Source organism: Apodemus sylvaticus, chromosome 16 (genome assembly GCF_947179515.1).
Source record: "Apodemus sylvaticus chromosome 16, mApoSyl1.1, whole genome shotgun sequence".
Lineage (NCBI taxonomy): Eukaryota > Metazoa > Chordata > Mammalia > Rodentia > Muridae > Apodemus > Apodemus sylvaticus.
Genome location: NC_067487.1, coordinates 48,535,181 through 48,548,555, shown reverse-complemented (window position 1 = coordinate 48,548,555; position 13,375 = coordinate 48,535,181). Strand labels below are relative to the sequence as shown.

General features: G+C 44.1%; 1 protein-coding gene and 1 long non-coding RNA gene across 5 annotated transcripts in view; one reads left to right on the top strand and one right to left on the bottom strand.

Annotated features, from left to right (window-relative positions):
• Gpbp1 (GC-rich promoter binding protein 1) overlaps positions 1-13,375 on the bottom strand; it is a 722,682-nt gene that overhangs the window by 519,482 nt on the left and 189,825 nt on the right. The window lies entirely within an intron of this gene.
• Positions 1-13,375, top strand: part of LOC127666546 (uncharacterized) — a 66,763-nt gene that overhangs the window by 49,541 nt on the left and 3,847 nt on the right. For 2 of the 4 annotated variants that reach the window (XR_007973676.1, XR_007973678.1), the window contains exon 3: positions 5,158-8,007. This is a non-coding gene — a long non-coding RNA (uncharacterized LOC127666546). Of the gene's footprint in view, positions 1-5,157; positions 8,008-13,375 lie in introns of those variants that run through there. The other 2 variants (XR_007973679.1, XR_007973677.1) reach the window with 2 other exon arrangements.

Sequence of the window (13,375 nt, the reverse complement as noted above, 5' to 3'; positions counted from 1 at the left end):
TATGTTCTCTTTTCTAAAATGACTCTGGCTTGTGTCACGTTTATATAAGTCAGCCAGCACAATGTAGTATTTCACATACAGAAATTCTTGGATTACAGTTATTGCTATTATAGCATTAATTTCAGGTGACATTTTCTAGACCACAAGTTCTGATAGGGCAAGTGTCTTCCCAGTGTTTATGCCACTTTTAGCCATCCCATGTAGCTTTTTCTTAAAAACATAATGGGCAAAATCCCCACTTAAGCATTAACAAGTGAGCTCCTATAAATCAACTGTTCTCATTCCCTATTTACAGATAACGGAAATCACATTTTTGGTCCCACATGCTACCAAGAAGTTCTGAAGGATTATCTATATCCTTGACTAGCAAGCAAGAAGGTGTGATTGGGAAACCCTGATGTCTTCCTGTTTATAGACTGAGGAACAATGGAAAGAGTCCTCTGTGATCCTGGATCTAGGACATGCTTGCAAATTCAGTCACCTGCCCGAAACATTTATCATTGGTTTATTTTTGAGGAGGTTGTTCTTTTACTGCTTGTATTTTTACTTAAGGCTATTAGTGATTGGCCATTGTTTTATATTCATGTTCCACAGGGGACTGGAAAAAGCCAGGGACTGTAACTCTAGCCTTGGAAACCAGACTGAACTGTTATCTCTAGCGAGCCCCTCCCAGGCTCCTTTAGCTCTGGGTGAGGCAGCTTTGGCCCTGATCCCTGGGGTTTGATTTGTTTACTTTTGCTTTCTTGGTCTCTACACTTACTTTGCATCTTCTCATGTCAAATTAGTGCAGAGTTCCCACACCCAGTTTTCAGAGGTCCCTTTTTCTTAATGCCCCATTCGGAGTTACCACAGTCAGCTCTGATCAGGGTCACTACCCTTCTCCTAGCATCTATCACTTATGCTTTTGGCCAGTGAGGTTAACTTGGGTTGTGTGCTATACTGGCTAATGTTCTCATTGCTGGAGCAGATTGCCTGAGACAAATGACTTAAAAGGAGGAAGAACTGGCTCATGGTTTCAGAGGTGTCTGTCACTCGTAGCTGGCAGGGTGTGGCGGAACAGAGCAGTTCCTATCAACATGGGACAGGAAATAGGTATCTCTCCTCTTTCCATTCATATTTTATTCCATGCAGGGCCCCAACGCTCAGGGTGGTGATACTCACATTTAGTTTGGTCTTACTTAATACTCTTTGGAAAGAACTCCACAGACACATCTACAGGTAGACCTTATCAGTCTCCTAGAAGCCAGAGGTGATTCTGAGCTTCTGATCCTCCTGCCTCCACTTCCCAAATGCTGGTATGATAGGTACACACCACTCACTTTCTGTGGTGCTTGGCTTTCAACCTGGGCCTTTTTGCATACCAGGGAAAGCACTTTATCAACTGAACCATAACCCTAGGCCTCAGGCAGTTGTAAGTGCAGTCAAGTTGCCAACAAAAATTTACTATCACTTTTGTTTTGTTTCCATTTATATCTATGTTTTCCACCAGACTAAAAGCAACTCATTGCAGGGGTGGAAGAGGCCTGGCCCTGTAGAATCTTGCTCACTAGTTAAGGTATTCTTTCTCCATGGTTTCCACCTGCCTCCATCAGGAATTTCCGTGAAGGGAAGCTGTTCCTCAGAACATTGTCAGGTCTGTGGGGTGTAGCTGGCAGCTGGCCCTACATAGGTCACTTAGCCTGGAAGTACTGCAGTGTCCCCTGAGTCTATCCCCCTGCCTTCACATGCTTTCATTAGAACTGTTTAAAGAATGTCATAGAGCCAGATATGGTGGTGCATACCATTTATCCCAGTGCTTGGGAAGCAGAGACAGGTGGATCTCTGAGTTCAAAGTCAACCTGGTCTACAGAGTGGGTTCCAGGACAGCCTGGGTTCTATAGAGAAACCCTGTTTTAAAACAAAACAAAACAAAACAAAACAAAACAAAACAAAACAAAACAACCAACCAGACAAGAGTACCATAGGAAAAGACTTTAAAAAACACAATTATGTTCAGGAACATAATTTGGGATCAAAGGCTTACTCTGTAAGTATCTTTCTCTATCTTCAGCTCCTGTTAATCCGTTTTCCAGGTGTGTGAAGGCAAGCCCTCACTGTATTTCGGGTACCTGAAGGTTCCTGAGGATGCCCATGTCTTCCCCTTCGAGTAAGGCTGCTTACTTTCGGGCATTTCCCGCTCATTTGCTGCCTCTCCTGTGTTAGGCGAGGGCTTTGCCGCCAAGCCACGCTGCTCACGTCCCATCCCCCAAACTTACCTCCTCTCTAAGTTTTAACAGGACAATTAGCAGGCACTATAGCACTGCCTAAGTGGAGCACTGAAATGGACACATCTCTAAGAGAGAAAAAAAAATGTTGCTAACAGGTTCTCCGGTCCTAATCCTTGTTCACCTTGCAAAAGATAAAAAATGTTATCTCCTTTATTTTGCATTTTCCTACTTCCAACCAAACTGTGAACTGTGGGGAAGCCAGGGCAATGACTGGCTTTTTCAGCCCTCAGTTCCTGCTGAAGCCCACGGTCTGGTGGCCTTACAGGCTGACAGGTCTACGACCTGGAGGGTTCCGACCTGCTGACAATGGGAGAAAATAAAGTTAAAACCATTTCAGAATTATGTACAAGAACAGCTTATGTCTGAGAGGTCATTTTGAAAACTCTGTTTCCAGTAACAGTCCCAACATCTGACATTGTTTAACCTTTCCCTCTATTTTTTTTTTTCCTACTTAGGAGCTTCCCATGACTCTTCTGCTCTTATGTTGCCATCACTAGAATGGTCTGACGTGGCCGAGGGTGTCAGACCAGAAAGTTCTAGGTAGATGTGATGCTGCTACTGTAGCTGCCACATAAACCCATACATGTGAAGTTGTTCTCAATTTGGGAAAATGGGGGCATGTGTGATTGATTCCTTATGACCTTATAGGTTTTGATTGATGAGTATTTTGGCTGGATTTTGGTAGTTATGGCAGAATTTAGTAAAATATACTTTCCCTAAGTATATTATTTTGATTTTATAGTTGAAAGGGATGAAGAATTTTCTTAAAGAGACCAATCAAGCAAATCTATAAAGAATAATGAATACATTGTGGCATATACAAGCACATTCAACAGGCAAAAAACTTTCCAATAAATCATAGCCACAGATAACGTTTTATTTCTTTATTTTAAAGACGATTTATTTGTTTTCATTTTAGTGTGTAAGTGTTTGCTGGCATGTACGTGCACTGAGTGTGTATCTGGTGCCCTTGGAGGTCAGAAGAGGACACCAGAGCTCCTGGAATTGGAGTTATAGAAGGTTGTGAGCTACCAAACAGGGGCTGGAAACCTAACTGTTGTCCTCTGCAAATGCAGCCAGTATCCTTAAGCCACCATTTTTCTCCAGTCCTAATTCTTTCTTTGTTATTTAACAAAATGATACTATCCAAACAGTCCTTTGGTTATAAATGCAGAGTGTGAGGGCAGATGGAGAATCAATCCAACTGTATTTGTAAGAGAATTATAATAGTATTTAAGATTATTGTTATTGTTATTATTGTTATTATTATTGTTATTATTATTATTATTATTATGTTTTAAGACACACTCACGTAGCCCAGGCTGACCTTGAATTTTGCTATATATCCAAGAATGACCTTGAACTCCTGATTTTCCTGCCTTTACTTCCCAAGTACCAGGCTTGTAGGCATTGACCACCATACCCGTCTCTTAAATTTTTTCTTTACTTGAGGTAATAATGGACATGATCTTCTGGAAAAGATTAAGTTAGCTTGGGTAATACAGACATCTTCTGAAATAAGACAGCTTCAGTGACGTTTACTGGATGCTTCCTATGGGCGACACTCCCCTTGTAAATCCTCAACTCAGTATGAGCCAGATACAGCATCACTTAGCTTAAAGAGACAATGGAGTTGACAATAGGAAGGATACTGCTGTATGCTAGAGGCTAATCTTCACGGCTAACCATATGTGATAGCTCACATTCTTAGCCCTAGATGAGCACATCAGAACTCAGGGAGGCTAGATAATTTACGCACACCAGAGCCGGGATCTGCAGCCAACTGCACTTCGAGGGTCAAGTTCCCTTCTCACCCCTTATCTTCATGGCTTCAAACAGATGTTCCTTCGTTGGTCTCTCTGGGGTTGGGGTGGTGATGTGCGGAAGGGATACCACCCATGACTACTCAGGGGGGAGAGAGATGGGCTCTGGCCATCTCTCAGCAGTGGCCAAGATGCCCTAGGTTGGCATCCTAGGCCTGGCTCACAGGGATTTTAGAGACCTCAGTGTGGGTATAAGTGAGAAGTGCTTTGAGTATCTCAGATGAAAGGCTCTGGGTGAGTATAAAGTGTAGCTATTAGAGCGCCACATGCAATTTTATATAGAGGTGAGTGCTTCCTAATTATAAGACAGCTACTCATTTGTAGGTTTATTTTCTCGCTTAATCTCTCATTGACACTGTCCTACAAGGACTAGAGAAGTACCCACGGGTTCACGACCAAGATTCACAAGCTAAGTTCACCCATCACGTTTAGCCCCGTTTGCTTTAAATAATAATAAAAATAATAGTAATTGTAATAAAGCTTGTCTACACCTTGTCTTTGCTTGATTGGGTTCAGAGTCTCTGAAAAGTTAGCCTTTGACATCTACCTTGGTTCACTGGTCTCTGACTTACATAAGAATCTGAGAACAGTTTAGCAACCCGGGAACTGACAGGAGTTAAAGAGGTGTCCTCTCTTTCTGGAGCTACCTACTAGGGAGAGAAGTGGAGAAAGCCAGATACGTTACCCGGAGCTTGGAAAACCATGTATCTTCTGTATGCATTAATACTCTCAGGAGATCCCAAATGGCCCTAAAGGTGATTATTATAATGTGCCTCCAGGTTAATGTTCTCTTTGTGAACTGTAGACTTTTCAAGGACCCAGGCAGTGGCTTAGAGAGAGGGGTGGGTGGTGGGTGGGAGTAAGCACATGGGTATGAGATTGGAGGGGTCAAAACCCTTGTATAAAAATGTGATTGCTTAGATCAGAGCCTTGCTCAGCCACAGTCAGAGACAATTCCGTCCACAGTAACGAATGGGAATCCACACAGCGATCCACAACAGGACAGTGTGCGGAGTTAGAGATTTCGGAGCACTCATTCCTAACCTTTATTAAACCCCTCCCTTCAGGGCTCAGGGTGCTGTGCAGAAGAGGAGGCAGAAGCTTGGAAGAGCCAGAGGTGATGGAGGACACCAAGGAAAACAGGTCTGCCAGACACTACAGGATGGCTGCGCATCTGAGTTCACAGAGACTGGCGCACGCACAGGGCCTGCGTGGCTCTGAGTGAGTCAGGGTCCCAGCACTGGGAGACGGAAGTGGACTTAAGGCCATACCCCTAACCAGGAAGCTGCCTAAAACTGATAGCCTTTTACCTCCAACTGAGTCTTACTGGGTGTGTTAAGCACACCCAAGTAATAGATGGCCAACACAAAACATGCTCAGTGTATGTTTATTTTTTTTTTGTGGACTCTCTGTGTCATATTGTTTTCATGGGTCTTTTTTGTTGTTGTTGTTGTTGGCTTTTTTGCTTGTACATAATGCTTTCTGATGTTGTGGTGTTTGCGTGCGTTTCTTGTGTTTTTAATCTGTGTTTTAATGTTTTGTTTTATGGTGAGGTAGGGAGGAGAGGAGGAGAGCGCCACTGGAAGACATTACATAAAAATTCTTTGTCAACAGTGAAGAAAGACTGAGAATTTTTGATCATTGTTTTTCCTTTGTGGCTCTACATGGATTCCACGGCAAGATTAAACGTCTTGGCCAAGGTCACAGAATAGGTGGTAGACACTAAACAGGAATGCTGATGGGCTGTTCATGTCCTGAGGTATGTTATTTTTAGTCGTGGGACAGGCTTGAAAATTCATCTCTTTGCATCACTCAGCATCCTTCCGCCTGCTTTCCCTCCCTCCCCTCCAAATCTCTCTGTGCTCTCACTCACCGCCCAACTTATTTGTACTTAGCTAATTAAAATGGTAATGGTTGCTGTAATAAATACCCTGATGGGACATGGCTTGACCGCTATCCAATTGTGGGCGTTTGTCTTGTGCTATTTGTTTGTGGCTGGTAGAAAGTCTACAGCGGATGTCTGAATGGACAGGGCTCTCTGCTCCAGGAGGTGACCTTGAATCCTAGCTTCATTTGTTCTGTTGCTCCTGGGTCTTCAACTTCTGCCTTCCCATGTTGCCCCGGGGCATCAGAGCGCCTTGTCATAAGAACACAACACGGAGGAAGACCGCTGAGTTCAAGTGGACCGCGGAGCACCTACTCTGGAAGTGAGCTCTGTTCCAATTACCTTGCCTGGAACTCTGTCTCGTGGGGGGCCACACCTCACTACACAGTGGTTGGCTGCTTCTCCAGGAAGAAGAAATGGGCTTGTTGTTTAACCAGACTCCCTGCCTTGGGCACTTTCTCCAGCTTTGGTGTCTGCGGCTCTCTTTGGCCTTTAGATGGTTGTAAGGGAATTCCTTGTCCAGCCCCTGCTGTACAAAGGAGTCTTAGACTTCGCCCTGCTTCTCTGAGACGCCTGTTCCAGGCTCTGTGGGAGCCTCGGAGCCCCAAGCCTTCTCCTGTCCATTGATATAGCTTCTCCGGCACCTTGCTTCCCTGTCTCCTAGCTGCAGTCACTACACTGCACTAGATAGAACTGAGGCCTCAGGGCGCTACAGCCCCCTCCCCGTGCCCCAGGGCCTCTCCCTTTCAGCAGCACCTGAAACAGCAGCTCTGGACCTGACTCCAGCACTCTGTATACTTAATTCATCCTGAATTTTGCTGTCCTTTCTGCCCCTCCCACCGAAACCCTTGCCCAAGTACTGATCATCAATGCCTCTATCTTTCCAATCCCCAATTATCCCAAACAGGCTTTGGGCTGAGCTTTCCCTTTGCTGGAAAGCTGGCCCTCAAGTTTCTGCTCATCGGCTCGGAACTTCTCCATTTCTTTTCTCTTAGCCGCTCTCTCCATGACTCCGCGCGTGCGCGCACGTGCAGGGCCCTTTCCTACAGATAGCGTGAACGACAGGCATTGCCGGCGCCATTTCACCTGTAAGTAAAAACATCTGAAGCGCACAGTGACTTTCAGGCCACAGAACATACACAGGACAGACTCAGTGCTAGACAAGCAAAAGCCCACCAAGCGTTCAAGTTTCTTCAAGCTCTCTCCATTTTTTTCAACTCTATTGCTTGTTTCTACCGAGTCTGTTTCCGCGCAATTCCCAGTCTCTTACCTCTGTTGCTGTGTCTGGACAAAAACACTGAGTCTCTACCTGTTAAGCTTGACACCACCTGGAGGGGAACACCCCTTGAAGAAGTGTATGCAGAATGGCTGAAACTTTGAAATAATGAAAAGTTGTTTTGTTTTGTTTTTTTTAAATTATCATCACTTCTAGTGGGGGAAGGGGTAGTGCTAGGGACTCCAACCTAGAGCTTTGGCTGTGCTGGACAAGGGGTCTACCACTGTTACATGTCCATTTACCCAAAGATATATGGACTGCTTTAAAAAAAAAAAAGAATTAATTTTTTTCGTCACCAATGGAGTCAGCAATATTTTTAGATCCAGTCTGTTAAAAGTTTGTGCTCTGACTTGTGAACCACATGATGGACCACCGAAGGGGACTCGGTTAAGAAGACTTGATGTGATGTATGGGGCTGGAGCGATGGCTCAGCAGTTAAGAGCACTGACTGTTCTTCCAGAGGTCCTGAGTTCAATTCCCAGCAGCCACATGGTGGCTCACAACCATCTGCAGTGGGATCTGATGCCCTCTTCGGGTGTGTCTGAAGACAGTGACAATGTACTCAGATACATTAAAAAAAATCTTAAGGTAACCCAGACTCAAAAGATGAATCATGGTATGCACTCACTAATAAGTGGATATTAACCTAGAAAACTGGAATACCCAAAACATAACCTACACATCAAATGAGGTACAAGAAGAAAGGAAGAGTGGCCCCTTGTTCTGGAAAGACTCAGTGAAGCAGTATTCAGCAAAACCAGAACGGGGAAGTGGGAAGGGGTGGGTGGGAGGACAGGGGGAGAGAAGGGGGCTTACGGGACTTTTTGGGAGTGGGGGGGCTAGGAAAGGGGAAATCATTTGAAATGTAAATAAAAAATATACCGAATTAAAAAAAAAAAAAAAGAAGTCTTGAGGTAGCAGGAGAGATGATTCAGTGATGATGAAGTGTCTGTATGTGTGGGGGCCGGAAGCACAAAGTCCACCTGCTATTGCAAATGACTGGCAGTAAGAACCTAACCTGGTTGGAAAGGCTAAAGGTGGAGTTTGATTGCACCTTAACAGGTGACTAACTGACTAGTAATCTAAGCTACGCCATGGAACACCATATATATGACCCCTGCCTCTAGGGAGTTTACTGCCTAGCAAGGGAGAGAGTCACCAAGCTCAGGACCATATAAATAGCTCTTTGACAGGAACAATGAATATTGGGAAGGAAAAGTGTGATGTGTATGAGACTGTGTGGAGATGGTGGAAGGGTCTGCGGCAGAGGGGCAGGATGTGGTACAAACGCCACATCCCTTATCCGAAGAGCCTGGGGCTAAAAGGGCCTCAGATTTTTGGATACACCTCCCCAGAAGATTCTAGAGCGTTTACACATGCACAAGGAATACCTTGGTCAAAGGGGCCCAAACCTAAGCAAAAATTCATTTGTGTGTGCATGTGTGTGTGTAAGTGTAATACAGAAGTAGACGGTAAGTTTGCATAATGTTTTTAGTGTGTCTGAGCTTTGAGTGCAACCAGACACTTGAAGCCAAATGCAGAATTTTTCACTTGCAGCTCATTGTTAACACTAAAGGCTCCGATTTGAAGCATTTTGGATTTCAGGTTTCTAACTGGGGATGTTCACCTCTGCTGAGAGACAGCCCCTAGAAAGAAGAAAACATGGAGGCGTACAGCAAAGCAGTTTAGGAAGAAAAGACACGAAAGACAGATCGGGATGTGTCCTGGGAGCATCTCCTTGGTTGTCAGAAATCTGAACTCCACTTGTTAGGAAATAAGGAAAAGAGAGGAAGGTCAAGGTAGTCCAAGCGAACCCTCGGGACTCAGGCCAGAGCCAAGCCACATGAGAAAGAATTACAGGGCTTTTTGCTTTAGTACAGAAAACCATGTCAATCACTGTCACTGGCCGGATGTGATGTGGCAAGTCAGGGAGCAGCCAGGCTCACAGTACCCATCCGTGTAAGTTCTGTGTGCTTTACGACTCAATGTCTTGGTCACATGTCTCACAAGGCAAGAGGTAGGAAGAGGTTTAAGAAGAGGACAGGGCAGGCAGCCCAGGGAGGGGGCTTTCATACCCTGGAGAGCTTGTAGGTTATAGCTGGGTGCTCCCCAGCGCAGCCCAGTAAGCATGAAGAGTAAAAGAATAAAGTACTCAGTGTGGACGGGGCAGCCGACTGGCCATCCCATAGGTCCTAGGGTTATCTCTTTCTCCATCATCCTCACTGGCATGGTTTGGCCAGGTTGAACTTGGTTGGGTTTTCACACAGCTTACCCAGCAGTTTAGAAGTGAGACTCTCTATAATATGAAGGAGGCTTGTCCCACCAGAGCCAAAGTCTCCGGGGCCTCCCTGGATCTTCTTTTCCAACATCTTTAGTAAACACACACGTGGCACACAGACCCTATTAGCCTCTTAGCACATTTCGTATAAATCAAACCTACTGGTGGGCAGAGCTGGAAGATGTCTGGCTGCCATCCAGACAGTAAACAATAGAGGTAATTACTAGATAGTCATTAATCTTGTCAATTACACATTAACCCAGGCAGTGTGTTTAAAAGAGAGTACAACCTTCATACACACACACACACACACACACACACACACACGCAAACCATGAAAGAGAAAATTGAAAAAGGACTATATTTCTGTACTCTACCAGCTTCTCCATTTGAGAAGACAATCATACCACTCTGAAAATCTTTTAGCAAGTATGTTGATTGTATCTCTTAATTTTTTTTTCTTCTGATGGCTGGATACTGCAATTCTGCTGAGTATTCAGGAAACTGTGTTGCTTTCTGTAAATCCACTACAGTTCCTCTTTCAATCTGAATACTTTAGTCAAGTGGCCTATATTAATATAAATACTAGCCTGACTGGCCGAGACAGTGACGGGTAGCACAGAGCAAGGCTTGGAACCTCTTTCTCCTGTGTATGTTTATACATACAGACCTACTGTCTGTTCATCTTCATCGTCCGAGTAGGTGTTACCAAAAGACATCCTTGCCCATTTGAAACCCATAGCACTGGGCTTTGTGGTCTAAGGAAATGAAAAAAAGAAAGAGCTACATCTCACCTTATCAGGGGTGGTGGTGAGGAGGCAGTTTCTCCTCAGAGTCTTTCTCTAAACGCCCACACCCTCTTTAGTGTTCTTGACCTTCTCTTATCCTTTTCAAAAGCAGCTCCAAGAAATGACCCATGTCCAGTCATTTATTTCTTCAGGGGCAGTAATGACCCTAGAGAATGCTCATGCTGGCCACGTTTCCATCGTAAACCTTATCTTTAATGATGGAATGACAAGAATTTCAGGTATTGGATAATAACCCAAAGTTGAAGTTTTTAAGTTCTGTTCACATGGCGCTCAGACAAATAACTTTTGATTAGCAGGAAGACCAATTCTCAGCTGGCACTCGTCACGATTTGAGCAGTTGCTTTCTGCTCTTTCTCCCTTTTGTGGAACTAGCCTCAGAGGACAGGGAATGAGGGTGGGGGGTGGTGGTGGTGCGACAGGGCAAGTGGAAGAGAAGAACTCCTAACATGTTACTTTCTAAGATGTTTGAGACCTATTTAAGCAGAGCCCTAACGTCTGGCAGGTCAGAAGATGCAAGGGTGTGGAAGGGAAGAAATATCTGTTGAAAGTGGACATCAACTTCTGCCTTGAGATGCCAAAAGAACACCTGAGGAGCGTTCCCCCATTTTCTAGGAGATGGAGGCATCTTACAATGAAGCCCTGCTTGGTTAACTATCAGATTTGGTTCACGGATGCAGAGATGTATGAGGTTTTCATTAGACTCACCTTGATCCTACCTCTAGGTCTAATAAATATTATATTCTGGAACTCGGGTTTGGTAGCATGAGAGGACTGACTCATCACTGAGGTTCCCTGAAGCTCTAAACTCCAGTGCTTTCTGAGATCTATGAAACCAAAATGCTTAGGCTCAGGACACCAGCGAAATGTAAGAAGCCAGAATGCAAGGGATAGCGGTCATTGTCCCTGGCTTGTTTCCTCCTAAATCGGAGCAATCACAGAGCCAGGGGAAGACACAGATGCTACTGGTTGCAAATCGATGCTAACAGTATTGCCAACGCACGGATCAGGGATATGTGGTGAGAAGGGTGGGAAAGACCAGAGAGATTCTAGAAGTTCAGGAGTGCCGGTGCCTTCTAATGGTAGAGAGTTGATCTGAGAGAAGGCATGGGTTGTCCTTTGATTAGATGATTAAAAATCTAAGCCACGGGGAGTTCCTCAAAAAATGAAACTGCAACTCAGCAGCTCTGGGATGATGGAGTGTTTATTTTACAGGCAGCTGGTTTCAGAACCGCAGGGAAAAGCTGTTCCTTAAGCACCAGGTCTCATAAATCAATGAAGGACAATAGCGAGAAATTGAGAAAGGACCATTCTAGAGTTCGATGGGGTTTCTTTCAGGCAGAACGTTTCTATCTTCCATCACATTGTGGATACTTTCTTCAGGAACCCATTTGGTAGAAGAGCAGCCTTCATCCTAATAGGCTAGTTATCTATAATTCATTGATAATTGACAAAGTCCCTTGCATCCTTAATACATTGCCAGGAGATGCAGACCCAAGGAAGGCCAGAGGCACTCACAATCTTAGAAGAATTTGGAGCTTAGCAGAAAATGCACTAATGCGTTTGGGGTGGGTAACAGATGTGGAAGTCTTTTAACCTTCTGGCTAAAACTTGCGTCACCAGTCATTTCAGGAATGCAAGTCAGTAGAGACAGAGTGGATTAATAGGACCACAGTGACTCCAAGTTTGTGTGTCTCTGGGCTCCTTGATGACTGCTGTAGTTTGGATCTTAAATGTCCTCCAAAGGTCCATGTTAAAGATATGGTTTCCAGGTTGGCATTGCTGGGGGCGGGTAGTAGTAATTTTAGGAGATGAGGCTTGGTGGGGAGTCTTTGGAGCGCCTCCCTGAAGAGAATGGTGAGACCTCAGCTGATTTTTTTTATTCCCTTTCTCTTCCTGGTTATAAAGTTGATATTTTTTACCCTGCCATGTGCTCTGATCGTGATGGGCTATTTCACCACAGACCCCCAACAATCGTGCCAACTGAACAGGGATTTTTGTCTTTATATATATATCGAGTACCTTGGCCATTTAAATATCTTGGTACATTTATTTATTTATTTATTTATGTGGTACACGCACATGAGTACCACTGTGCGTGTGTGGATATTGGAAGATAACCTGAGCGAGGCTTTTTTCTCCTACCACGTGGGTCCCAGGGATCAAATATGGCATTAGGCAAGTACCTGTCCCTAATGACATGAAGTGGCATCACTCTGTGCTTGAACGTTCCTGTAATTTCTAGTTAGGAAGTTGATGGCTACTTTTCTTTTATTAATAAATATCAATATTTAAGTGGTGAAATGATTCTAAGAATTTCTTCAACTCCTTTTTTAAAGATCTATTTTTATTATATTTATTTATTTGTGTGTGTGTGTGTGTGTGTGTGTGTGTGTGTGTAGTGTTGATATATATATTGACTGTGCATGTTTGTGGATCTTCTGGAACTGAAGGTACAGGCAGTTGTAAGCTATCTGATAGGGGTGTGGGGAATTGAATTCTGGAACATCAATAATTGCTTTTAACAGTCAAGCTATCTTTGCAGACCTGTCCTCTACTATCTAAAAAGTATCTGGTTCACAGAGAAAGGTGAACCAGGCCTCCTGTGGTGGATCAGTGATGAAAATCTTTTAATTTTCTCTTTGTCAAAATCTGTTTTGTGAAAGACCTTATATCGGTTTCCTGGATTCTTTTCCTTCACAATCCTCTGTATGTATTTGATCCTCAAGAAGACTGTACCAAGAGTGGAACAACGGAGTTTTAGTGCTTTTTTGGTTTTTTTTGTTTTTTTTTGTTTTTTTTTTTTTTTTTGCCAAGGCTGATTTAGGAGCTGGACCATTGATAGGTACCTATAGCCCTCTCATTCTAGCCTAGCCTGTGGGCAGGACATGTTCCGTTTATGGACATGTAAACTCACTGGATTGGAAATGTGCTTGTCTTGCTTTGTGCTGATCAAGTGCACTGGACATCACTCCTGCTCCCTGCTAGCCTTGAAAAGTGTCAACAGATTAGCAATTTATTATTTTTATAGTAATGACTC